The following is a 24942-nucleotide window of genomic DNA, read 5'->3' as shown; positions in this document are numbered from 1 at the left end:
CTTGAGGGTCCGGGATAACGGTGGCCACTTCCCTTTCCACTGCCACGGATCAGTTTAGAAAGAGCACGGGCTACAGTTCTGGCCGAGAACACGTGAGGGGCGTTCTGTTGGGCGCTGCTACAAGCTTTCCTCACTTTTAAAAAGGGGAACAAGGAAGGGAGGGAGCTGCTCTCTGCCCTGCACCCTCCGAAGGTTTGGGTGCTCCGCGTACAAGAGGGGATTCTTGCTGCTGCTGCTGCTGCAGCCGACTTGCAGACGCTGGCCACTGCTGGCAGGCCTTGACTTCACCGTGGAGCCACTGGCACCACCACGTGTCCTGAGAGCTTAAACCTATGTTGACTCCTCTGTTATTCCGGCCCAAAGCATACGCACTATAGACATCTAAACTCACCTTTTTGCTGCTTTATCACTCCTACCTTCCCGCTCCTAAAATGTAAGCTCTGTGAGGGGAGGGGCCTGTCCCTCCATCACTATGTCCCCATCACGTGGACTGGGCATTGTCTGGCACAGCTACAGCAGGTGCTTGATAAATGCTGGCTGCATTAACGTATGAGGCTCCTCCAGGGCAGGGACTCAGTCACTGTGGCTTCTGGGAGCGGCAGGGGCTCAAAAGCCTTCGCTGGATCAACAGGCAGGGAAGCCAGAAGACGGCTGCTTTAGAAACCAATTTAATAATATATACAAGGAGAAATGTACAAAAACAACCTAACAAAGGAGATGCAACAGGGCTGGAGGTGCCCGTCCCAACTAGCTGCCCACGCAGAGGGCCGATGCCAGCCCCTAGCTCGCCCTCCTCCTCCTACACTTGGAAGGGCTCCACGGGCCACCTTGCCCTGACGGTGGGATCCACGTGGTCCTGAAGCCGGTGCCACTTCATGTGGGCATTCCGACCCTTGATCTTGCCAAACACCCTGAGGAGGCACCAGAGGACACAGGGGTCAGAGCAGGGGGAGGCGGGTAGCCCTGAGGGGGCCACCCCAGAGGGCTGAGGGCTGGCGTTCTGGGAGCATCCAGGGAAAGGGCGGTACCTCTCACACTCCCGGCAGGGAAAGAAGCCCTGGCCCTTCCTGCTGCCCGGCAGCTCAGGGGTCCGCTTCGAGCTGGTGTTTGGGCTGGAGTTGGGGATGGACTCCCTCCTGTAACTCTCAGTAGTCCTCTGTAATTCGGGGGTTGGACGGTGGCTGGGTTTCCTCCGAGGCCTACGAGTGACCTGCACAGGGGGCAGAGGTGATGAAAGGGTGCTGACCGCCCCGCCGCCCTTCTAAGGGAGAAGCAGGTGTCCAGAGCGTCCAGACGTCCCGGGGTGCACCCCCCCCACCGCCACCCAGCTTGGATGAGCACCGGGCATCCAGATCCGTGCTGAACTCCTGAAGCCCTACCACGAGACCCTCTACCTTTGCTTCTGTCCTGTCTGCTTCACCCAGCTCTCTCTTGACCCTCTTTTCCGGCACTGGGGCTCGGCCGCAGTCAAACTCGATCATTTTCTTCTGCATGTAGTAGAACTCGACACACTGGGCTACTGTTTTTGTCTGGACCTAGTGGAGGAAGACAGAAGCCGGCTAAGGACAGTGCCTCAGGAGTAGCAGTGAGGATGGCCTTGACGCCCTAAATCCCCTCCCCATGGGGCCAGCCGCCACTTTTTGAAAGCCCTCCTGAAACGTCTCTCCCCTACGGCTTGGTATGCTCCTCTGCTACGGCGGACAGAGAATCACAAAGTCCTCCTGGGGATGAAGGAGTTCAGAAAGAAGCCAGCAGAGTCAACACCATCTAAGCTCTGCACACTCTGAGCAACAAGGCTGGCCCAGGAAGGCTTCTCTCCAGGAAAACGCACACAAAGGTACACACGAGGACGCTCACTGTGACATCATGTGGAGCCACATGTCTACCGACAGGGACTAATTAAAGCAGAGTGTCCTTACGTGGTGGATACCTCATAGCCTTATGCGACAGCTAGGCAGAGCCCTCCAAAAAACTGAAGAGGGAGGAATACTTCCCAACTCAGTCCATAAGTTCAACATTTCTCTGACACCAAAGCCAGACAAAGATATTACAAGGAAAGAAGGCTACAGACCAATGTCCCTCATGAACAGAGATGAAAAATTTTAAACAAAACTTTAACGAACAGAATCCAACAATATATATATGTATATATATATATATTTGTGTGTATATATATATATATATATATATAAAGGACAATATACCATGACTAAGTGGAGCTCATCCCAGAAACGTGAGGTTGGTTTAACAATCGAAAATCAATGTAATTCATCATATTAAACTTAAAAAAGAAAAATCATATGAGCATCTTGATAGGTGCAGAAAAAGCATTTGATACAATCCAATGTCCATTCCTGATGGAAACTCTCAGCACAATAGGAATAGAAGGAACTTCTCTTCAACCTGATCAATGATACTTACAAAATCCCTACAGCTAACGGTGGAGTGGTTTCCCCTCAAATATCATGAACAACACAAGGATTTCCACTCTCACCACTTCTACTCAATACTGTACTGGTGGTTCTAGAGTGCAAAAAGGCAAGAAAAAAAGTAAAGGCATCCAGGTTGGAAAGGAAGAAATAAAAGTGTCTTTATTTACAGATGATATGACTGTCTATGTAGAAAATTCAGTGGAATCCACAAAAAAGTTACCAAAACTAGTAAGTTAGTTTGGCAACATTTCAGAACACAAGATCAATATAAAAATCAATTTTATCTCTATACATACTAGCAACAAACCATTGGAAACTGAAATAAAAAACAACTCTATAACATCATAAAAATCACAAGTACTGGGCTTCCCTGGTGGCGCAGTGGTTGAGAGTCCGCCTGCCGATACAAGGGACACGAGTTCGTGCAATGGTCCTGGAGGGATCCCACGTGCCATGGAGCGGTGGGGCCCGTGAGCCATGGCCGCTGGGCCTGCGCGTCCGGAGCCTGTGCTCCGCGGCGGGAGAGGCCACAATGGTGAGAGGCCCGCATACCGCAAAAAAAAAAACCAAAAACAAAACAGAAAAAAACCAAGCCCTTAGGAATAAATCTGACAAAAAGTATGCAACAACTGTACTCTAAAAACTTCAAAACATTGCTGAAAAATTAAAGATTGAAATCGAGAGATATACCCTGTTCAAGAGGCAGAAGACTCAATATTGTTAAGGTAACAACTCTCCCCAGTTGACGCAGAGAGTCAAAAACAGTACCAATCAAGTTCCTAGCAGGAATTTTTATTTTGAAATTGACAAGTTATTTCTAAAATTCATAGGGAATTAAAAAGGATCTAGAATACAAAAAATAACTTTGAAAAAGAATAACAAAGTTGAAGGACTAACATTTTCTAATTTCAAGACTTAGAATAAAGCTACAGTAATAAAGACAGTATGGGGATAGCTTAATAAAAGACAAACAGATCAATGGAACAGAATACAGGGTCCAGAAGTAGATGCATATATATATGGCCAACTGATATTTAACAAAGGTACAAAAGCAACTGAGTGGAGCAAGTATGGTCTTTCCAACAAAAGGTATTGGAATAAATATCCATATGCAAAAATGAACTCACCTCGCACCCCATACAAAAATAAACTTACAATGGATCATAAATCTAGAAATAAAACCTAAAACTATAAAACCTCCAGAAGAAAACACAGGGGAAAATCTTTGTGACTTTGGGTTAGGCAAAGATGTCTTAGATACAACACGAAAAGCACAGTCTATAAAAGAGAAACTAGTAAGTTATGCTTAAGCAAAATTTAAAACTTTTCTTCAAAAGACACTGTTAGAAGACTGACAAATGGCATAATGGAAGAAAATATTTCCAAAGCATATATCTGGATAAAGGACTGGTGTTCAGAACAAAATAAGAACTCCTACAGCTCAATAAAAACACAGACACTCCAATAAAAACAGAGGCAAAAGATATGAACAGACAGCTCACCAGAGAAGGTGCACATATAGCAAAAAAACACAAAGATGCTCAGCATCATTAGTCATTAGGAAAATGGAGTCAGAGGCTACTGTACACTCATTAGAATGGCTAAAATTAAAGAGACTTAGCATACCAAGTGTCGACGAGGGTGTGGAGCAACTGGACCTTTCATAACCAGCTGGTGGGAATGGGAAGTGGTAGAGCCACTTTGGAAAACAGTTTGGCAGTTTCTTAAAAAGTTAAACATACATCTACTGTAAGTTACCCTCATTCCCCTCCTAGGTATTTATAATCCCAACCCCGTGTCCGCAAAAAAAAAAAAAAAAAAAAAAACCAGTACATGTCCGTACAAAGACTTGTATGTAAATGTGCAGAGCAGCTTTATCTGTAGTCATCAGTAACTGGAAACCACCAACAGGTGGATGATTAAATGAACGGTGGTCCGTCCACACAGTGGTATACTCCTCAACAGTAAAGGGATGAACTATGGGTACACACGACAACATAGATGAATCTCAAAATCATTAGGTTGAGTGTAAGAAGCCAGACAAAGCAGATCACATGCTGTATGATTATTCCATTTATATAAACCTCTAGAAAATACTAACTCATTTAGAGTGACAGAAAGTAGACAAGAGTTGACTAGGGACCCGGGTGGTAGGAAGGAAGGGTTGCAAAGGGGCAGGAGGGAACTTTTGGGGGTGACAGATATTCTCATTATCTTGATCATGGTGGTGGTCTTACAAGTGTATAAATATGTCAAAAACATTAAATCTTACACTTTGATTATGTGCAATTTTGCGTACATCAAGTTAAAAAAAGAGCAAACTAATCAGCAGGATATTAAGTATATGATGTCATCCTTTTTTGAGAAAGTGCATATAGGTGTGTAAAATCCGTATGGGCAGTAAATACCTGTCAGGTTATCAATCAGAAGTAGGATTGTGGGGAGGGGCCTGGAGGCCAAACTTTGAACATAGGATTCATTTCTGTACCATTTCAGGTTGTTCCAAGCAATGGCATTGTAGTTGTCAACTGTTCACAGCATGAGCAGAGTATCGCCCCTGACAAGCCCTGCAGTTCTAGCGCCTCGGCCCTGTGAAGGAGCCTTGTCTACACCAGCCTGCCATGTTCGCCTTACCATCTTGTGTATCAAGTAGAAGTCCTTCTTGTAGGCACAGAACGCCTTCTTAAAGAGCCTCTTCTCCATGGAGGTCCAGATGTCCGAACCTATTGGAGAAACAGCCAAGAGGAGGAAGGCTGTTTCTCCTTCTGGGACCACAGCCACGGCTGAAGTGCAGACTCCCCTCCTTTTTCAGGCCACCGAGCGCCAATTATATGCCAAGATTTCTGCTAAGCCCCTTACTTGCTTTATCTCACACAATCCTCACAAAAACCTTAGCAGGTAGGGGCTATTACCATCCCCGCTTGACAGGTGCAGCAACTTGAGGCTTCCTCTGGTTAAGAGACTTGCCAAGGGCAGCCGTGGGCCCCTGGTTGCCTGACTCCAACGCTGGAGTGCTCAACTGGGAAACCTGAGCCCACCCCAACCTGGCACCCCCCTTCTGGCCAGGAAGAGCCCACGAGGGAACCAGTGGAAAGGGGAAGGTTGGATCCAACTAGAGAACAGCACCCACTGAGTCCCCCAGAGAGGACGGGCCCTTCTGGGAGGGCAGGTGTAGGCCCCAAGAGAACTCCGGGAGGCACGTGCAGAGCTTGCCATGGAAACTGACTGGCTCGCAGGGGCCTCAGCCAGGCCAAAACCACGCGGGCAGCCACGCTCGTTACCTGTGTAGTGATAGTTGGCGAGAGGGTGAGTCCGTGGCTTCTGGGGTCCTCTCAGTAAGAGGGTCTCCAGGGCAACCTGGAACGACAGGGGTGGTGGGCAACTCTCTGAGGGAGGGAAGGTGAGGTAGAGGCCCGCCTTCATTCTTTCATTCATTCAGAAAATATGTGCAGCCCTCCCTAAAGCCACCCCTGCCCCAGGGCGACTCAAAGTGTGGTCGGTCTGTGGACTGGCCACCAGCTGTGAACCACTTGGGACACATTGCCTACAGCACTAAGCGGACTGTTGAGTGCAGCTGACGTTACCTTTTTCATAGCAAGATTTACTTGATGACCAAACAGTGTGTGGACTTATTCTGGCACAAGCTCCTTATTTCTTCAGGGAGCAGCATTTGGAGTGGCACTGCCCCCGCCCTAACCCATGTTATGGTCCTCATAGCACTAACCATTATCTATCACTTTTAAAAAATGTATTTCATGTGCTCACTCTCCTAAAATGTAAGCCCTGCAAAGAGAGGGCATTTGTCTTGCTCAACAGCATAACCCTGGTCAGGACTCGCTATGCAGTTTGCAGGACCCAGCGCAAAATGGAAACACGGGGCCCTGTGCTCACAAACTATTAAGAATTTCAAGATGGTGGCAGCAGAGCATTAAACCAAGAATGGGCCCCTGAGCTGGCCCCAGCCTGATACCATGACATCACCAGGTATCAGGAGGACCCAGTAAATGTGTGCTGATTACTCTGCTGAGCACCCACCACGTGCCAGCCACTGCCTCTCAGCTTGAGAAAAAGCACCGTGTAGCCCTGACTCTTGGGTCTCCAACTCGGGTGACGTGACTTCCTCTCCCACTACACACAGTTGGACTTCTTCATTTTCTAAACTTCAGGATTGTGAGGAGGGTCCTTGGAGGAGGCAGAGGCATTTCTGTTGCATCAGAGGTTTTCATACACCATTTTTAATCCAAAAGTTAATGTTCAGTAAATAAACCAGATTAATGCAGGCCCTGAGTTGGTCCTGCTAGGCACCGCCTCCCCAGTGCCGCGCTGACATGAGGTAACGCCGGAGGAACCCTGGTGCTCTGCTGTCACCCCAGATAAATAACTGCTTGAGCCCGTATGTGTGCATTTCCCCTACGTTCAAAAGGACACCACCAGTCCCAAAGCGACCAGGGAGAAGGGTGGGTGGCCAGCCTTTGGTTCTCGTGAGCTGCAAAGCCCCAAGTAGAAGGCACGTGTCTTGCGCCTAGAGCCCCTGGCCCTAAGAGAGCAGGCAGCTTCCCACAGCTCCTCTGAGCCCCCCCTCGCCTGCACCGCACCTGGATGTTGCCCTGGGCTTCATGCAGGCAGTGCAGAGCGAGCTCCAGGTTGGTGCCCCCGCCCGGCATCACGCTGGAGCAGGCCACGTTGAAGAGCTCCGTCACTGTTTCCAGCAGGCAGCCCGGCAGCGGGAAGGAGAGGAGACACAGAGGGTCAGCAAGTGCCAGAGAGGAAACCTCCCCAACAGCACAGATGGGGCGGGGGGCTCCTGTCACCATCTCCCTCATCTCTCTGCTAAAAGCAGGCTGAGGGAAGGGAGGGACAAGGAGGATGGGCAGAAACCCTGCTCCTGGCACCCGCTCTGGATGGCCTGCCCAGCTACTGGGTGAGAGGAGAGGTGGGCCAAGGGACTGCAGCACAGCAAAGCAGTCCTGCGCTGAAGGCCAGCTCTGCCCACCCCACCCCCGCCTGGGGATCACTGCTTCTTGGTCAAGGTGAGAACTGGGAGGAGAAAACCCTTGGGGATGGAGGAGGGCCCTCGGGAACCTGGCCCCAAAGTCTCAGCCACCTCTATCCTGTGTTTTCGGGTTGGTCATCACATCTCCCCATGGCTTCCAGACCAGAGTAGCTACATGCTCGTCACTTCCAGCCAGTGATCTGTCCTGGAGCTCTGGGATCTCAGCCTGAAACTGGCTTCCTATGTTGATGTGTCTGAAATGAGGCCACACACACGGACATAGAGACATATGTGTGTGACCAAGATGGGAAATACAAGAGAGATGTGCGGTGAGCCCTGCTCAGCAGGGCTGTGGAACCCACCTTTTGGCCATCTCTCAGACACAGGGAGTGCTCATCAGCCCAGTAGACACGCGCAGGTATTCCAGAGACCTCTTGAGGGATACTTCCTTCCTTCCTGCAATTTGCTTTATCGCCAGATTTCTGGCTTCAGGCGTTTGGGGTCTAGGACAGGGGAGGTATGTGCTGATACCTGGCATTCTTCTGTATCCAAGGTAACATCCAAGCTACAAAAGAGTATCTCATTGTGCCATCATCAATTCTATCTAGAACCCCAGGGTGCTGGGCATTCTGTCCCCAGAGATCCAACTATGGTATGTCTGGACAGAAGGAATATTGGGGAAACGCCTGGAAAAATCCACCACTTCTCTCCTAGGGAGGCTCTGGATCTAGACCTGACTTTCCCGTGATGAAGGCTCCCTTGGGAAAAACCGACACTGGAATGCAAGGAGGGTAAAAGCATCCCCACATTGCAAGGACCCTCAGGTTCTAAGTCTGTTCCAACTCACGGTTCAGTGCTGATCTTGCTGTTGTCCTTCACCACACTGATGCCAAAAGAGCCGTCCATGTGATCTGGAAAACACCCAAAGAAGAGCCTCAAGAAGACTGGCTACAACTGACCCATGAGGCCCTTTTTGCCTGACTTTCCAGAGCAGCTAAAAGCAGGCTCTTCAAGATTGCATGGTATACACACACTACTGTATATAAAATAGATAATCAACAAGGACCTACTGTATAGCACAGGGAACTATACTCAATGCTCTGTAATAACCTCTATGGGAAAAGAATCTAAAAAAGAACAGATATGTGAATATGTATAACAAAATCACTTTGCTGTATACCTGAAACTAACACATTGTAAATCAACTCTAATCCAATGTAAAATTGAAAATGACAAAAAAAAAGATTGCAGGGTATGGAGTTTCCTCAAAAATTAAAAGTAGAACTACCATATCATGCAGCAAACCCACTTCTGGGTACTCATCCAAAAGAACTGCAGTCAAGACCTCAAAAAGATATCTGAACTCCCATGTTCACTCCAGCACCATTCATAATAGCCAAGATGTGGAAACAACCTAAATGTCCACTGACAGATGAGCACATAAAGGAAATGTGCCATAAACATACAATGAAATACCATTTAGCCTTAAAAGGAAATTCTGCAATATGCAACAACATGGATGACCATTGAGGACATTATACTAAGTGACATAAGCCAGTCACAGAAAGAGAAACACTGCATGACTCCACTTATATAACATATCTAAAGTAGTTGACTTCATATTGATAGAATCAAAGAGTGGAATAGGGGTTACCAGGGGTTGGGGCAGTGGGAAATGGGAGGTTACTAATCAATGGGCATAAAGTTTCAATTAATCAAGCTCTAGAAATCTGCTGTAGAACATTGTACCTATAGTCAACAATACTGTACTGCACACTTCAATATTTGTTAAAAGGGCAGATCACAGATTAACTGTTCACATCACAATAAAATAAAATAAAAAGATTGCATGGAAGGGGGATAAGACTTCTGAAAAAGTAGAGTAAGGAACTGGGCAAAACAACAGATTTACTGACAAAAATCATTAAAAAAAGAAGAACAGTAAGCTAAAGTCTCTGCAAGTTGTCCTAAAGGCATACAGCATTTTAAGAAATACTCATTCAAGAAAATCTACTAAATCGTGGGAAGAACAGTGAGAGTCTGTGGCACTGGAGCCATGGCCCACTCCCTTACCCACCTAGCCCCCAGCTCTTTGTAATGGAAGCTCTACCCAGGTAGGTGCAGCCAAGGAGATGGGGACTTCTTCTTCCCCTGGCTCCCATGCTTAAAGAATTAAAGTAAGATAAAATAAAAATTTCTCATCAAAGAGAAAATGCCATCAAGAGATGGAAATTATTTTTTAAAAAGAAACAAATGTGGACTTCACTGGCGGTCCAGTGGTTAAGATTCCACGCTTCCACTGCAGGGGCCACGGGTTTGATACCTAGTCGAGGAACTAGGATCCTGCATGCTGTGCGATGCAGCCAAAACAAAAAAAAAAAAAAAAAGAAGAAGAAGAAGAACCAAATGGAAATAATTCAGGGGTTAAAAAAGTACAATAACCAAAATAAGGCTCAACAGTAGATCTGAGCTCGCAGAAGAAATGATCAGCAAACCTGAAGATAGAACAATGGAGACTATGAAATCTGAAGAAGAGAGAGAAAAAAAATGCAGGAAACTGAAGAGAGCCTCAGAGAAATGTGAGATGTCATTAAATGCAACAATATATATGTAGTGGGAGTACCAGTAAGAGGGGAGAAAGGGACAGAATATTTAAAGTATTAATGGCTGAAAATTTCCCAACGTTGATGAAAAACAATATGTATATCCAGCAAACTCTACAAACTCCAAGAAAGATTAAACACAAAGAGCTCTACATCCAGACATAACATAGGCAAAATGTGGAAAGCAAAAATAAAGATAAGATCTTGAAAGCAAAAAGGGAAAAACAATTTGTTACACACAAGGGCACTACAGTAAAATTAACAGCTAACTTCTTAAGAGAAACGATGTAGGTTACAAGGCAATGGCATAATATATTCAAATTACTGAAAGTAAAAGAGTGTTAACCAAGTATCTTATATTCAGCAAATTATCTTGCAAAAATGAAGGTAAAATAAAGACACTCCCAGATAAATAAAAACTGAGGATAACTGTTGCTGGCAGACCTGTCTTACAAGAAATATTGAAGGTGAAATATTATTCAGCCCGCAAAAAGGAACAAAGTACTGATACATAGTGCAACGTGGATGAAACCCAAAAACATCATGCTAACTAAAAGAAGGCGTTCCTAAAGGACCACATACTGTATGATTCCACCCATATGAAATATGCAGAATAGCCAAAGCGATAGAGACAAAGTAGATTAGTCGTTACCCATGGCTGCCGATGGGGAGGATGGAAAGGAGGGACTGCTAATAAGTACAGGGCTTCTTTTGGGGATGATGAAAATTTCTGAAAACTGATGGTAGTGATGGTTGCACAGCTCTGTGAATATACTAAAAACCACTGAATTCTATACTTGAAAGGGATGAACTGTATGGTATGTGAATTATATATCCCTAATAAAAATAGATACTAAAGAAAGTCCTTCAGATTGAAAGCAAATGACATCAGATGGTGAGTTGAATCCAAACCAAAAAAAAAAAAAAAAAAAAAAGCGAAGCGCTAGTAAATATGGGTAACTATAAAAATCACTATGATTACATATTTCTTTTCGTTTCTTAATGGCCTTAAATATAACTGCATAAAACAGTATGTATTGTGGGCCTGTAACATACAGAAATATAATATATGTGACAGTAACTGCACAAGGAGCACAGCTGCATTGGAGTAAAGGAGTATCACCTCAGACAGTAACTCAAATCCACAAGAATAAATGAAGAGATCAGAAATGGTAAAGAAGAAGGTTAATATAACAACCTCTATAAATCATGCTTGCTTTCCTTTATTCTCTCAGTGTTTTTACACGAAATAAAAGTATATAAAGCAAGAAACATGACCAGTAAGGTATTACTGGGTCTCTCACATGTAATCGCAAAAGAGTTAGAAGGAAGAGAGCTAGATAGGAGCAGTGTTTCTATATTTCACTGTTAATGAGTTATTACACATCCTAACAGATTCTGATAAGACATATATTTTAAGTCCTAGAGCAACCACTAAGAAATGACTAAGAAAAAGTGAAAAATTAACAGAATTAAAATGCCACACTAGAAAGTACTCACTTAATACAAAAGAAAGCAGGAAAGGAGGAACAGAGGGAGAAAAAGACATGTAATATATAGAAAATAGAAAGCAAAATGGCAGATGTAAATCCAACCATATCAATCTAACATTAAACAAGAAGGGATTAAACAAACCAATCAAAAGGCAGAGTTTGTAAGACTGGATAAAAAACACATGATCCAACTAATGGTGTCTAGAGGTAACATGCTTTATTTTCAAAGACACAAATAGGCTGAAAGTAAAAGAAGAGAAAAATATATATATACCAAGCAAACAACAACCAAAAAAGAGAATGGAATGGCTATACTAATGTCAGGCACATTAGACTTTAAAACCAAAAATATTACTAGAGATAATGATAAAATTATTGTAATAATGACAAATGATGTCACAATCACATCCTAATGGTAAAAGGTCAAGCCGTGAGGAAGATGTGACAATTACAAACATATACACACCTAAAAACAGAACCCCAAAATACACCAAGCAACAAACGACAGAACTGAAGGATGAAATAAACCATTAAAAAAGAATAGTTGGAGATTTCAATACTTTCAACAGTGGATAGGGCAACTAGGCAGAAGATCAACAAGGAAATTGAAACTAACTAGACAAAACAGACAAAATACAGCATTCCACCAAACATCAGTAGAATACATTCTTCTCAAATTCACATGGAACATTCTTCAAGACAGACTGGATTCTAGCCCATATAACATGCCTCAATAAATTTTAAATTTTAAAATAAATTTAAGGGAATTCCCTGGCGGTCCAGTCATTAGGACTCCACGCTTCCGCTGCAGGGGGCATGGGTTCGACCCCTGGTGGGGGAACTAAGATCCTGCAAACCGCACAGCACAGCCAAAAAAAATAATAAATTAATTAATTAAATAAATTAAATTGAAAAAGAAACAAAGTATGTTCTCTGACCAAAAGAGAATTAGATTACAAATCAATAAAAGGCAGCAATTTGGAAAATTCACAAATCTGTGAAAATTAAGCAACACACTCATTAATAGTCAGTGTATTAAACAAGAAGTGGAATGATAAATTAGAAAATACTTTAGCTGAATGAATATAAAAACACAACATACTAAAACTTACAAAATGTAGCTAAAGCAATGTTCAGAAGGAAATCTATAGCTGTAAAATGTCTGTATTAAAAAAGAAGAAACATCTCAAATCATTTATGGTCTACTGACTTTCCACAAAGGTAGCAAGACAGGGCTTCCCTGGTGGCGCAGTGGTTGAGAGTCTGCCTGCCGATGCAGGGGACATGGGTTCGTGCCCCGGTCTGGGAAGATCCCACATGCCGCGGAGCGGCTGGGCCCGTGAGCCATGGCCACTGAGCCTGCGCGTCCGGAGCCTGTGCTCCGCAACGGGAGAGGCCACAACGGTGAGAGGCCCACGTACAGCAAAACAAAACAAAACAAAACATGGTACGAGGACAATTCAATGAGAAAAGAAGAGTATTTTCTAGTGCTAGAAGAACTGATACATACATGCAAAAGAGTGAATTTGGACTCCTACCTCATACAGTATATAAAAGTTAACTAAAGATTGATCGCAGGCCTAAGAAAAAGTTGGACTTCATCACAATTAAAAACTTGTGTACTGCAAACCATATCACAAATAAAATGAAAAGACAACCCACAAAACAGGAGAGAATTTGCAAATCATATATCTGATAAGGGGCTTGCATGCAGACTATATAAGGAACTGAGACAACTCAATAATAAAAGGATAAGAATTCAATTGAAAAAATGGGCAAAGGATCCGAATAGACATTTCTCCCGAGAAGATATACAAATGGATAATAAGCACATGGAAAGATGCTCAACATCATTAGCCATCAGGGAAATGTAAATCAAAACCACAATGAGGGGGCTTCCCTGGTGGCGCAGTGGTTGGAAGTCCGCCTGCCGATGCAGGGGACGCAGGTTCGTGCCCCGGTCCGGGAGGATCCCGCGTGCCGCGGAGCGGCTGGGCCCGTGAGCCATGGCTGCTGAGCCTGAGTATCCGGAGCCTGTGCTCCACAACGGGTGAGGCCACAAACAGTGAGAGGCCCACGTACCGCAAAACAAACAAACAAACAAACACCTCACAATGAGCTACCACTTTACACCCACTAGGATGGGTGTAATAAAAAACACAGCTAAGAAGTGTTAGCAAGGATGTGGAGAAACTGGAACTTTCATACAATGCTGGTGGAAATTTAATATGACCCAGCCATTTTGGAAAGCAGTCTGGCAGTTCCTTAAATGGTTAGATATAGTTACCCTTTGACCCAGCAATTCCACTCTGAGTTATATACCCAAGAGAAATGAGGACTTATGTCCAACAAAAACTTACACATAAATGTTCTTAACGGCTCTGTTTGCAATAGCCAAAGGACACAAACAACCCAAATGCTCGTCAACTAATGAGTGGATAAATAAAATGTTGTCTATCCAGAGAATTCAATATCATTCATCCATAAAAAGAAGTGAAGCACTGATGCATACTACAACATGAACCTTGACAACATTATTCTAAGTGAACAAACTAGACACAGAATGTCCCGTAATTTATGATTCCAATTACATGAAATGTCCAGAATAGGGAGGCCCATAGAAAAAGTAGGTTGGTAGACTGGTGGTTGCCCAGGGCTGAGGACTTGGGGGCTACAGGGCCTGTGTGTCACCGCTCGTGGATATAATCTTCTGGGGTGATGAAAATGCTCTAGAATTAGATTGTGGGATGGGTGTACAATCCTAAGAATACACTAAAAAATCACTGTACACTTTAAATGGGTGATTCATATGGCATGTGAATTATACCTCAATAAAGCTGTTTAAACAATTACTCGAAAGGGCAGGCAGAAGGGTGGTTAGGCTAAATGGCGTCTATTTTCTTTCTGGCTACAAAGTTATAAGCACCTAGAAGGCTGCTGGTCCCAGATGGTCCTGGGATAGTTCTGAACAGCAACGGGACCCCCGGAGCAGACCCAGGCGTAGGCCAGAGAGAGTGGCTGGACCAAATTCTACAGGGGGCGGGGGTCTGGCCCCCCGCAGGCCCATCATGGGCTGATCAAGCTCACTCACCAAGCATGGCGCTGATGAGCCTGTCGGGACGGGCCCGGGCAGATGTGGAACAGAGAGTGTTGAAATACAGCCCAGAGCCCTCCCGGATGGGGCTGAGCATCGGGGGCGGTGTGTAGGGAGGTCACTGGGACAGTCCCTTCAGGAGGTGGTCCATCAGGAACACGGGCGAGCGCAGGCAGCTCTGGCGGCATCCCCCCGGGCCCGGCTCCCCAGACATGGAGGGCGGAGGAGGGATGAGCAGTGCCTTGGGCCGGAGGAGCTTCTTCCGCTTCCTGTGTTGGCTGCTCTCCTTGATGTCTCTCTCTTCCCCGTCCTTCTCCTGACCCTGGAGAAGAAGAGACTTCAGAACCACGGGGGTCACCTGAGGCCACCGGCCCCAAACCTCAGACCTCAAGATGGCCTGAGAGTGGGAAAGGGTACTGACCAGCCAGATGCACACCCAGCATGGCCGTGCCCAGAGTCCTCAGCGCAGGAAGCCGGGCAGGGCCACCACGCCTGAGCCAGACTCCAGACCCTAAGCCGGGCGACATGTGACGCTGGGGCCTTCTCAGGCACCCACACCCCCCAAGGAGGGCCCTCACTCAGACCATTTTGGAAACTCATGTCCGTTGTTAAAGTGACTGGCACTTAAAGTGTGGGGGCCAGACAGATGCAACAGCATGACAAAAGGAAAACCTGTTGCCCTCAAAATGACAGCAGCTCCTGGGAGACAAACAGTGGGCTCCGTGCACCCCGTACCCGAGTCCAGCATGGACTTCTCCAGGTGGGGTCTTCCGGCACAGGCTGAAGAGACGACGCCTTGACCTTGCTACACTCTCTCTTACCTCCACACAATCTCCCCTCCTCTCTGCCCATCTTACCCCTCCTCATCCTCCAGCTCTCAGCTGCAACGCCCCCTTCCTCAGGCAGGGTCTCTCGTGCCCTCGGGGCTCCCACAGCTCACTCTCCCAGCCCGGCCCGTTCTGGGTCCTCAGTGTCCGGGGATGGGTCTATCTACTCCGCTGGGCTGGGAGCCCCAGGAGACGGGGGCAGGCCTGTTGTGGTCGCTGCAGTGTCCCCAGCCCTGCCCAGCACAGGGCCAGACACAAAGGAAGTTCACTGGAGGTTGAAGGGATGAAGGAACATGCAAATCAAGCTCTTCTGGAGTCAGGATTTGGGGGCTTTTCTCACAGCTCCCACTGGAAGCTGGAAAGCAGCTGGAAGGAAGTGCACCCACCTTGCTCCCCGGGGGATGGTTCGCTGGAGCCACTGGCACCGACACTGGGACCACCAAAGGGGCTGCGGTCATGTTGTCCAAGGACTTCCTGCCTCCCGGGGAACTCTGCCTGTCCCCCTCTGGCCTCAGCACCTGTCTTGGTGGCTTGCAAAACTCCATGCCACACACCTACACACAGAGCAGAGCCAGCCCTTTAAGAGACACAGTAGGTAGGGAGCAAGGGGCCCCTCCAGAGCAGCACAGCCCTGACTCCCGGCCCCCAGCCAGGCTCCCCGCAGGAGGACGGCTCCATCCTGAGATGAATGGCAGCTTCGAGCCCCTTCACCTGCGGCTCCTGCTTCCCTTGAGGTGACGGCCACTGGTCGCTGTGAAAACACATGTGGCTGCTCAGCCCTCTCTCTGTATAAAACATCTGGCTGCAATTCTTGCAGACGTAAGTGCTCCTTGGCTCTGCCCAGTCTGTGGGACCACCATTGTGCTGGTTACTGTGGGGAAGAAAGGGAGAATGGGACTCCGTCCCCAAACACTGATCCTCTGACAGACAGCTTTGGACGAACCCTAAAGAAATGGACATGATGCCCCCGATTCTCCGTGGCCTGGTGCTCGCCGCTTCAGGAGTGAAGCATCCAGAGCTCGCTCACCCAGGGCCAGCACATCAAAGCCACCAGAGGACTCCCGGGGGGCTTCTGAACTTACCAGCCACCGGCCATGTTCTCCTCCTTCATCGGGTCGGGGAGCCGGTAGATATTTCCACCCTGAAGACGAAAATACATCTGAGCCAACATATCAGAAATGAGATGCAAGAGTGAAAACTCTAAGTCTTGGAAGAAAACACAGGTATAATTCTTGGTGACCCTGGAGTAAGCAGTGGTTTCTTGGATGACTCCATAACCAAACAAAAGACAGATGTATTGGACTTCATCAAAACTTACAACTTCTGTGCTTCAAAGGACATCATCAAGAAGTGAAAAGACAGAATAAGAGAAAAAAGTTGCAAATCATGTATCTGATAAGGGACTATGTAGATTTATGTATCTGTGATACATAATGAACTCTCACAGCTCAAAAGTAAAATCACAACCCAATTTAAAAATGGGCAAAGGGTCTGAATAGACACTTACCCAAAGAGGATATACAAGTGGCCATTAAAAGATGCTCAGGATTATTAGCCATCGGGGAAATGCAAATTAAACTATAATGAGATTACCATTTCCCACCCACTAAGGTGAACCAACTGGACAATAACAAGCGTTGGTGAGGATGCAGAGAAACTGGAGGCCTCATACACTCTGGGTAGGGATATAAAACAGCACAGCGTTTTGGAAAAGTCTGGCACTTCCTCCAATAGAATTACCCTAGAGCCCAGCAATTCCCCTCCAAGGTATTTCCCAAGAGAAATGAAAACATATGTCTAAACAATAATCTGTACGCAAATGTTCATAGCACCGTTATCACAATGGCCAAGAAGGGTAAACAACCCAAATATCTATCAGCTGATGAATGGATAAATAAAATATGGTGTATCCATACAATGGACAAGTTACCAGCGATAAAAAGGAGTGAAGTTCTGACCCGTGCTACAGCACAGAGGAACTCTGAGAACATCAGGTTAAGTGAAAGAAGCAAAAGACACAAAAGGCCACGCAGCGTTAGGATTCCAATCACATGAAGTGTCCAGAATAGGCAAATCCATGGAGACAGAAGGGAGATGCATGGTTGCCAGGGGCTGGGAGGGATGGAGAGATTGCGGGTGACAACCAACGGTGTGGGGTGTCTTTTTGCGGTGATGAAAGTGTTTTGGCAAAGAGTGGCGATGCGTGCACGACCTCGTAAACAAACTAAAAACTACTGGATGGTGCACTTCAAGATGGCGAATTAGATGGCACGTGAATATTAAAGCTGTGAAAAAAAAAAGAGGGGGAGGTAGCTGTGGTGTGACAGGAAGGATGCTGGACCTCGGAACATCACGAAGAGACGTGGCCAAGCTCTCTGCACCCAGGACCTCATGGGCACGATGTGGGAGGACCCAAGCTGCTCCAAAAGGGCGGACCAGTGCCAGGCCTGCAGTAGGGGCCAAGTCGGACTTGTGGACCTGTGATTCACAACCAGAATAGACACAGCATTTCACGTACAAATATCAAGGGCAAAGGAGCTCTGCCTTTACATGCTCTGAAGAAGTGAAGGAGGCAAATCCAAAAGGAAGCGAAAGGCAGAAAGAAAGCAAATAGCAAAAGTTTAGTGAAGAAACATGATGCAAAGTGTCTCTGACAACTCTAAAGCCCTGTTCTGTTTTGTGTGTGTGTGTTGCAGGGCGGAGGGTGATGGGAGGAACCATCACTTCTCTGGACCTTCATTCCCCCCTCTGTAAACAAACTGCATCTGAGGATTTGCTGAGGTTAAATACAGTGCCTGGACAAGTCAGAAACACGGACACAGGTAAGGACGAGACTCTGCCTCCCGCATGGTCAGGTCCCGTGAGAGGGCCCTGGTACCTGGATCCTGTTGAGTATCATCAGCCTGGACTTGGAGTCCCAGGGGGGATCCGCTGGAGGCCCGGCCAACGACGAGAAGGAGGCCACGGCTACCTGGCTTGGAGAAGCCGCACAGCACATATCCATTTTCACTTTCTCCTTCCGGAAGCCTGGAAAGCGCTGGGCCCTGGAGTTGCCAGAGAAGAGCCTGTAGCCTCCGCCCCAGGAGCAGGCCGGGCCCTCTCCACCTTTTGTGGCCCCGGAAGCCGTGCCATTCTCAGCCTGGGCCTGCTTCCCTGGGAGGTGGGCTCTGGATGGCTCCTCCCCTCCTAACTGGGTCTGACGCAGGCTCCCGGGGGAGATGTCCCCCAGGCCCAAGGTCCCTTTCGAGGATCTCAACTGCTTGGCCAGAGAGGAGATGTCTGGCTTCCCAGGAGGGTCCAGGGACGACGCTGTGAGGGCAGGTGGAGCAGCAGCCACTTTTGGTCTTCCCTTTGTGTCCTGCCTCACGCTGCTGGGGGAGGCCTCTGTGGGGAAAGAGGGTGTGGATTTTCTCCTGCGGGCTAGGGATCCCTCTGGCTCAGGGTTCATGGGGCCAGCATGCAGAGAGTCAACAGTGGGCGCCATAGGTGGGGGCTGCTGGGGCCACGGCCCCTGCAGTGACTTCAGGGCAACTTGCTTGCCGTCGGGTGTGGGAAGCTGGGAGGAGGCGGCAGCCACCTGGGTGTGGGAGAAGATCCGCTGGGACTTGGTCATCATCTGGAACCCCTGCATCTGCTCGTGGCTCACCAGAGACTCCTGAGACCTCAGGAACAGCTGCCGGAAGAGCGGCGGGGCATCCGACGGGAGGCCGCTGGACTCTGGGCCGTTCTGGGGTCCAGGCTCACCAGGGTTCTGCCACGAGAAGGAGTCGCAGTCGAACTTGCTCTTCTTGGAAGCCCAGGAGTCCTCTTCCCGGCTGGTGCTGGCATATCTGGGGTCACCCGAGGCTTCCCCCGGTGCCTTCAGGAGCGTGGGAGGGAAAGGCGGCGTGTCCTCCACACCGGTGCCCCGGCTGGGTGAGGGCTCCCCCGCAGGGGAGTCGCTGCTGAGCCCGGGGCAGGCCCGGAGCCCTCCTGGGACGGCACTGCAGAGGGCTTGTGGACGACAAACATACTGTTTCCTTAGCTCTTAGGGCAGCCCGACAGGTTTCGGAGCCACTGGAAACTGTGGTCTCATGGCTGGGAACTGGCGGGGACAGTCAGGCCACGGAACAGAGGCAGGCAGGCGGGCAGGGGAGCGCCCTCGGGCCAGCCCTCCAGGGATGATGGGGGCTGGAGCAGCGGCAGCTCCGGCTCGGCTGGGTAGGGGCCGCTGTTCTCCGCTGCATGCGAGTGGACAGCCGTGAACACGTCCGTGGCAGGCTCCTTCCATGGGGGCCAGGGCTCCTCGGGAACCTCAGTGCCCAGGGCTCCTGGGGCCGCCGGGGTGCCGGCTGGGCCCCAGAAGGAGGACCCTGACGAGGGCAGGGAGGAACAGGCCGTGATCCTCCCTTCGCCGCTGTCTGAAGGCCCTCCCGGGGCTGGCCTGGGAGAAGGGATCTTCTGGCAGACGATGCTGTTCATGATACAGCGCAGGAGGTCTCGGTTGGGCAAGAGGGAGCTGGGGGATGGGGCTTCCGGGGGCACCAGGGACCACAGGCTCGCGGGTGCGGGCTGGTTGGCAAACTCGTGCGCGTGGGGTGAGTTCCCGCAGGGCTCCTCCTCCGGGGGGGCCTACTTGAGGATGCACAGGCCGTGCTGGACCTCATAGTGCCGGCGCACGGAGCGGTAGTCGCAGTAGCTCTGGCTGCAGCCCTGCTCAATGCACACAAAGGGCTTGGACTTCTGGTGGGTGAGCGTGTGCCCGGTCCTGGAATCACATGAGGAGAAAGTTAGTGGGTGTCTTGGCGTGGGTCACCCACTGCAGGAACCCAGGTGTGTCCGCAGGGGGCAGTAGCATCGCAACTCAGAAACTGTGCTCAGACCCTATGAGGAAAGACCCCTGCTAGGGCCAAAGCCCTCTGGAAGGGGGAGCTCTTGCCCTCACCCCTAAGCAAACCCCTAATCTGAGATTTAAAAAATCAGCGGGAGCCAAGTCAGAGTTCCCCAAAGTGGGTTCCTAAGGAACACCAGTCTCCAAAGTTGCTCCCTGAGGACTTGGGCTCAGCTGGCAAATAAGTTTGGGAAAAACACTCTTTACTTCTTGGAGGTTCCTAGGAGCAAACTGAAAAGCCACAGAGCAGATAAAGAGAGATCTGTTGAACTTTCCATGTCTCTCAAACTTATTTGCCCACAAAACCCTTTTTTTAAATAGACCCGTTTAGCATCCCCGAGAACCAGAGAACCAGAGTTCTGAGAACGCACCTGAGGAAATGCTAACTTGGGGATGATCCTTCCACGAACAAAGGAGTCTTTGCCTTCCCACAGGAGTCCTCCAGACAGCTACCTGGGAGCCCCACAGCAACAACAAGAAAAAGCCAAATTTGCCTATAATTTCTGCAAATATAAACGAATACAAGTATGTATTATATTTACATCATACTTATACCTGCATTAATATATTATAAATATAAACAAATGGGTAAATCACCCTCTGGGTACCCAACAATCCTACTCCGGATGGTTCTAATCAATGGGACCCAGTAAATAATGAAACCCTTTCCCATACGTGGACCCTTGGCCTCCATCTGAGGGAAGCAGCAGAGAGGGCATCTGGAGACCCACTTTCTAGCCCTAACTCTTACCAGCTTGTGACAGGAGTAAATCATTTCCCATCCTTAATGGCGAGAGGGGAGAGGATACAATGAAAGTGGGATTCATCGAAGCCTCAGTAAAGGCTGGGCGAGCTGTAAACATGCAAGGGATCGTCCTCTCCCACTTACGAGTCTCTCAGTTTGAAAGTCTGTCTCTCCTCCCTCGGCAGCAAGAAAAGCTTATCATTTCTAAGACATGAAGAACAAACGGGATTCTGCTGCTCTTACACTGAGCTTGCTTTTTTTTTTTTTTTTTTTTTTTTTTTTTTTTTTTGCGGTACGTACGCGGGCGTCTCACTGTTGTGGCCTCTCCCACTGCGGAGCACAGGCTCCGGACGCGCAGGCTCAGCGGCCATGGCTCACGGGCCCAGCCGCTCCGCGGCATGTGGGATCTTCCTGGATCGGGGCATGAACCCGTGTCCCCTGCATCGGCAGGCGGACTCTCAACCACTGCGCCACCAGGGAAGCCCTGAGCTTGCTTTTTAAAGTCAAGTTTTAAAAAAAAACTCGAGTTAATAAAAGGGGGAATTAAAAAGGGAAAAAACAGAGTGAACACTCCATTGCCATGTTTTAGAAACAGGCATTTCAGAACCCCTCATGCCCTGGTGTTATCCCAACATATATTCCTCATGGAGTGCATATCTGTTCTGCTCAGACACCTACCAGGGACTCTGAAACTTTCTCTACACAGTTAGCCCAACTCCCTCCATGACAAAATTGCCTCAGGAGTGTGTCTTTAAAGCAAATGGGTCCTGTCTGCAAATCGCAGCGGCGCTCTCCTCACTGGAGTGAGTCTGGAGGCTGGGGAGGGCGGGCTGTCCGGGGCAGTGTAGGCCCTGCCCCCCACCCCAAACACTGGCCGTGGGAGGAGAACAGGTCGCACACACCTGGGACACCCGACGGTGGGGGGCGGTGCAGGTGGATGGGAGGGGATGCAAAAGAACCGGGAACACGCCCAGCCCCCAGCAGCCCCCTGAACAGACATCCCGACCAGACACCTACATACAGGTGGTCCTGACGCTTAAAGGCCTTGCTGCAGATTTTGCACACGTGTCTCCTCTCCTGGCTGTGCGTCAGGTAGTGCTTGCTGAGAGAACTGGCGCTGCTGAACACCTTCCCGCAGAGGCTGCAGTCCAGGAGTGGGTTCTGAGGGGACCTGTGCTGCCGCTTTCCTTTCCTTGTGCTCCCAGACGTGGCCCTGCCTCCTTCGTTAGCCTCTTTGGGCACCTTGAGCACGCCTAGCCCCAGGTCTAGACAGAGGGAGAAAGCACAGGTTATGACATCCGGGGACATTGGAGCCCGGGCGCAAGCACTCTACCACCCTCGGACCAACTTCAGCAGCTGAGACCAACTCAGGGAGTTGGCCGAGAACCCCAACTTCAGCAGCTTCACTCGCAGAGAAGACCAGGCTTAGCACCAGGTGAGGGGGAGAAGGGACCCTGGTCAGGCCACCCCTCCAGGGCGGCACCCAATCTTCAAGCCACACTTGGTGGGTAAGGGAGGGGACAGCAACAGTCTGAGTGCTTCCAGGACACAGTGACTGGACAGGCAGGACTTCATGACGGTAACATCAACAGCACACTTGCAAGTGCAATCCAGAAATGCACAATGCAAAATCTTAGAAAAGTTTAAGTCCTTTCTCCCAGCCAATTCCACTCTGGTTTTTTAATTAAGGAAATTAAGGCAGATCTGTACAAATTAACGGAGATCTTGCAGTGAACTGCAAGCGAGTTAACTGCAGCATTATTTTTCCTGGTGAAATGTGAGAAACCACCTAATAACTGACACGAGGGCAGGTGGGTGACTGCATTCTGGTCTCAATGGTCTATGGCGCAGGCATTTAAGATACAACTGTAGGAAAATATCCATTGACGTGAAAGGATGTTCATGCTGTATCACTAAGTGCTGTGCCACTAACAAGAGGATTGTTGAAAAACGGAATGATCTAGTCTTTGAAAGGGAAAAATAAATTTGAATAGAAACAAACAGAATGGGATTGATTGGTAGCATCATGGATCAACTTAATTTTCCTTTTCCTATATATCTGAATTTTCCATGTTTCTCTACTCCTTGGGTAAATGAGTAGTTTTTTTTTATAATTTCATTTTTGATTTTTTCTCTTTGACCCATGAGTTATTTTAGAAGAGTGTTCTTTAGTTTCCAAATACTTGAAGACTTCTTTCTCTTCTTTCTTTTATTTATTTATTTATTTTTGGCTGCATTGGGTCTTCATTGCTGCGCGAGCTTTCTCTAGTTGTGGCGAGTGGGGGCTACTCTTTGTTGCGGTGTGTGGGCTTCTCATTGCAGTGGCTTCTCTTATTGCGGAGCATGGGCTCTAGGCTCACGGGCTTCCGTAGTTGTGGCACGCGGGCTCAGTACTTGTGGCTTGCAGGCTCTAGAGCGCAGGCTCAGTAGTTGTGGCGCATGAGCTTAGTTGCTCCGCGGCATGTGGGAGCTTCCTGGACCAGGGCTCGAACCTGTGTCCCCTTCACTGGCAGGTGGATTCTTAATCACTGCGCCACCAGGGAAGTCTGCAATAAAGTATTCTTAAATTAACATATGTACTTTTGTGTGTGTGTGTGTGTGGTACGCGGGCCTCTCACTGTTGTGGCCTCTCCCGTTGCGGAGCACAGGCTCCGGACGCGCAGGCTCAGCGGCCATGGCTCACGGGCCCAGCCTCTTCGCGGCATGTGGGATATTCCCGGACCGGGGCACGAACCCGTGTCCCCTGCATCGGCAGGCAGACTCGCAACTACTTTGCCAACAGGGAAGCCCCACTTTTTTTTTTTTTAACACAAAATGCTACTCCACACTGAATAGACTATAGTATAGTGTAAACATAACTTATGGGCACTGGGAAAGAAACAAACAAAACTCCTATGATTGGCCTTATGGTGGTGGTCTGCAACCGGACCTGCAGTACCTCTGAGGTATGCTGATACTTGAGTGACGGCAGTCAAAACTGAGAGCAGAGATTCTCTAACTCTGGTTTCATTAAGAAATAGCTGGTGAGACTGTGTTAAACATTCAGGTTCAAACACACCTAGTGCCCAGATCTTAGTTTTTAATACTGTTCTCCAATAAAAGTAACCAGGGCTCCTTGGATAAAGGGCTGGTTCGAAGACTGGGCAGGAAATTATACAGGATGTCCTTAGAGTATCTTGTAGTTCCAGAACAGAAGTCTCTCAGCCTCCATCTCGTTGTCTCTCTCTCTCTCATACACACACACACACACACACACACACACACACACAGACACACACACACACACAAATGGGGTATGTCAAAGAGACACAGGAGCCAACTGAAAGAGCTCCCAATAGTCAAAGCTGGAACAACTTGAGTAACAAAGTAGCACTGGATAATAACCCAGTCTATAAACTCTCCGTGAGCCCATGCTGATATAAATGAATGACTGAACAAATAAGTAAATGGCCGTGCATGATTCCAAATAATTTGTGTGGCTATTCTGCCCTCAAGAAGTTGAAGCATGACTCTTCACACCTTACGCATGAACTGTGCACAGTGACTTCCTTCCACAGATGACAGTATTGGGGGCGGGGACTAAGTTTACAGCGTAGAAACATGACAAACATTGTCAGCCAGGTGGTGGAGGTTCACGTCAACAGTGACAAGTCACACTGACACCGTGCACCCTGAATACCATGTGAGGACAGTGGCACTTCACTTCTGTGGTCTTCCTCCCCCTCAGATCATAAGAAACGTAAGACAAACCCCAGCTGAGGCACATTCTCCAAAATACCTGACCACGGCTTCTCATGACTGTCATCAAAAACAAGGAAAGTCTGGGAAACTGTCACAGCCATGAGGAGCCTAAGGAGATGTGACAACTAAATGTGATGTGGCGTC

The 24942-nt window shown here is 48.3% G+C and overlaps 1 pseudogene across 1 annotated transcript; it reads right to left on the bottom strand.

Moving 5' to 3' along the window:
- Positions 1 to 70: 70 nt before the first annotated feature.
- On the bottom strand, positions 71 to 23855 carry LOC308611445 (zinc finger protein 541-like; annotated as a pseudogene). Its single transcript has 15 exons — positions 22079 to 23855; positions 18321 to 20189; positions 16525 to 16583; positions 16154 to 16313; positions 15829 to 15996; positions 14613 to 14937; positions 8273 to 8336; positions 7537 to 7679; positions 7028 to 7131; positions 5714 to 5789; positions 5067 to 5155; positions 1395 to 1535; positions 1029 to 1210; positions 760 to 911; positions 71 to 78 (listed from the first exon to the last, which is right to left on the bottom strand). The product of its transcript is annotated as a zinc finger protein 541-like (transcript).
- Between the last annotated feature and the right edge of the window lie 1087 nt (positions 23856 to 24942).

This window comes from Mesoplodon bidens, assembly GCF_964165515.1.
Source record: "Mesoplodon bidens genome assembly, contig: HAP1_SCAFFOLD_620, whole genome shotgun sequence".
In the NCBI taxonomy this organism is placed as follows: Eukaryota; Metazoa; Chordata; class Mammalia; order Artiodactyla; family Ziphiidae; genus Mesoplodon; species Mesoplodon bidens.
Note: the sequence above shows the minus strand (reverse complement) of the source record. Positions and strands in the feature narration are given on the sequence as shown.